Raw genomic sequence first — 3,321 nt, forward strand, 5'->3', positions numbered from 1 at the left:
CGAGCAGTATAAGAAGTGTGTTCCCCCCTGTACTCGGTACATCACGGGTGGGGATTCACACGAGCTAAGTGTGGCTTGTTTGGGAGTGCAGCAATGCCCAGTCGGCTCTCGAGGGAGTCGATTGTCAGCATTGCGAGCGTTTTCCCTTGAGAACTCTGCGCTCGCGGCGATCGCTCTTCGAGGAGAGTGATTTGCTGCGAGCTCCCCGAGGCTCGGGTCCCGCTTCTGTTGAGGCAGAGCGGCGGCGCTTGTCTTGGGGCTCGCAGATGGATCTCGCTGGCGACGTTGAGACGGGCTCCGCCCTATCTCAGCTATCTCCGGCGAGATCTAGTGCCTCTCACCCGGCTCTGGAAGCACGCGCTGCGGCGGTTACTTCTGCCCGGGTGGAGGCACATGATGATGTTGAATTGAGATTTTCCAGTTCTGAGGAGCTGGATGTCGAAAGTTTATTATCAGAGAAAACTAGTTTATCACATTATACTGCAAATGAAGAAGGTTTGATGGATGTACCCAGGTGGTTTGATGGATGTATTATCTCGGGCTGTTGAAAAGCTAAAAAAAATAAAAAAATAACAGTATCGAGTGGCCAGCTGATAGACAGGTTTCTAGAATTAAAAGCAATCTAGATGATAGATTTCTGTCTGCACGACCTCAACCTTCTAGCCGGTGCTTACCGTTCTTCCCAGATCTTCATGCTGAGGTTTCAAAGACCTGGGTTAGACCGGTTTCAAGCAGAATTTACACAAATCAGTCCAATGCTCATGGTAACATTGTTGGTGCTAAATCTGCTGGTTATGTGACGATACTGTAGGCGGAGGAGACGCTTGCGAGCTATCTCTCTCCTGCTTCATCGTCTTCACTTAAAGCACCGGCTCTTCCACCAAAAAAATAAATAAATAAATATATATACCTCTGTGCTGGTGGGGAAGGCTTACTCGGTGGCTCGGCAGGCGGCTGCATGTTTGCATACGATGACTTTTATGCAGGCTTTTCAGGCCGACCTGCTCAAAGGAAATCTGAGGGGGGTCCCCGCCGAGAGAGACTTGCGTTCACCTCCCTTAAGGGTGCCCTGTCTCTCCCGGCGCCCTCAGGGGCCCGTCCTACTAACCCTGCCGAAACAGGGCGTAGAAGGGTCTGGCGAGTGCTTTCCCGAGGGACGCTCGCCGCCTCTAAGGAGGGTTCTAGTGTGTTCAGACCAGTCGTTCCCTGCCGGTGCGCCGTTACAGGGCACTGTGTCTGTCACGCAGAATGTTCAACCAGAGCAAAGTCTTTCGTCAAGTTCGTCTTCAAAAAGAGCACAGCAGAAGCGGAGTGTCACGTCTCGTGCCCCCCTGCAGAGAAACTGGAGGGATGAGGCGGGGTGCTCTCCGGCGCGGCCTTCTCGGGGCAGGACTGATCTGAGGACAGTCATTGTCGCCAGAAAGGCCGCGTCGAAAAAGTCCTGACGGGCTGAACGTCAGGACTCTGAGTAGTGATCGACCGATATTGATTTTTTATAACCGATACTGATACAGATTATTTGCATGTGTATGTGCCCGATAACCGATATGCAGAACCGATATTTATTTACTGTTATACTTCTGTTTTTGGCACAATTATTACAACACAAATGAACTGAACAAACCATTTTATTTATAACAATCACTCCCTCCTTGCATACAAAAAAAAAACATTGATATTTATACACAAATAAATAGAGGGGTCTGAGTTAAAAAAATAAAGTGCACTGTTACTAAGTGTCTTTGTTTAAAAATAAAAGCTTTGATGAGGTAAAAAATAAAGCACAAAAACTATTCTAACATATTTGGATATGTTTATTTGTTTTCATAAATGGTAAACTAATCAAATTACAATAAAAACATTTATATTATTACATTATATAATTTATATCTAAATTATATATTTATAAGCATCAGCAGCAACAATGTTAACAATAGGCAAAATAAATGTTAAAAGTCTAATGTTTTCATATGGAAAAAATAATTGACAGGGGAGTCATATCACCTTTGCAGAAATGTAATTCATTTTAAACAGTTTTAGAAGGTTTATGTGTCGTTTAATAGGTTTAAAATAAGAGTGAGGAATAATTCACTGGGTAATATTAATTCACTGCATAATATTAGCTGGAATAGCCTATAACATCAGGAAAGTAACAAATAAAACAGCATACACATCATTGCATTTTCCAACTAGTATGTTATTAATTATTATTAATATTTTTGTCGGTCTAGATCATGAAATGCTTTATGACAAAGTGCTGTTTATCTATGCATTTACACATAACTATAACATTAGGCTATACGTTACTCAACCGCGATCGCGCGTGCAGATAATAAATAATTAATTTCCACAAAGCGGTATATTTAGATGTGTATTAGCGAAATAATTGCTATGTAGTAAATGATAATATAATCTAGGGTGTTTAAACAAGATAATCTTGTCAAAAGTTTCATTCAGTGGCCGTGCTCGAGCATTCCTGATCATCAACCCAGTGAGTGCTCAGCAATATGAACGAACTTTTTTTTCGAGACTAATGGTGAGCAAATACAACAGATAGAGAATTAAATTCAGCGCTTTTATTTTCAACATGCACTCATTCATGTCTGTTTTATTTAATTAGTGTAAAGTTACGTCTTTATTGGGGAAGGACGTGACGGATTAAGCTACGTGGCTCAATGAGTTAGTCTCAATTTTTTAGAACCAAGCTGCATAAATAAACTATATCAGGCATTTATGTCTCAAATCTCATTTCTGCATGTCTGTTATGTTAAATAAAGTTGAATAATTAAAGCAAAGCAAGTAGAACATATACTTTACCTGTGCACAGAGTTGTTATTGACTGATCTCCTCAGACGCGGGCTGCAATGGCGGAATTCTCAAAACGGCCACAAGATGGCGCCGTTTATCGGAAAATCCGATATTACAAAACCGATTCCCGATTATGGGAAAATGCTTAAATATCGGGAAAAATATCGGTAAACCGATACATCGGTCGATCACTAACTCTGAGGGTGGTCCCCATCGGGAAAAACTTGAGTTCACCGCACAAAAACACGGTGCCCTGTCTTTCTCGATGCCCTCAGGGGTCTGTTCTACTAACCCTGCCTATACAGGGCGTAGAGAGACTCGGCGAGCGATTTCCCGAGGGACGCTCGCCCCCTCCAAGGAGGGTTGTGGAGTGCTCAGACCAGCTGTTTCCTGCCAGTATGTTACAGGGCGCTGTGTCTGTCACTCGGGATGTTCATCCGGAGGCCAGCCTCGAGAGGCTGGTTCCCTTAGTAGAGTTCCTGGCGGAATGGGTCCCCCACCCAGCAGGGAGTT

The sequence above is a fragment of the Siphateles boraxobius genome, unplaced genomic scaffold (assembly GCF_051911475.1).
Source record: "Siphateles boraxobius isolate OS27281-9 unplaced genomic scaffold, OSU_SipBor_1 462, whole genome shotgun sequence".
NCBI lineage: Eukaryota > Metazoa > Chordata > Actinopteri > Cypriniformes > Leuciscidae > Siphateles > Siphateles boraxobius.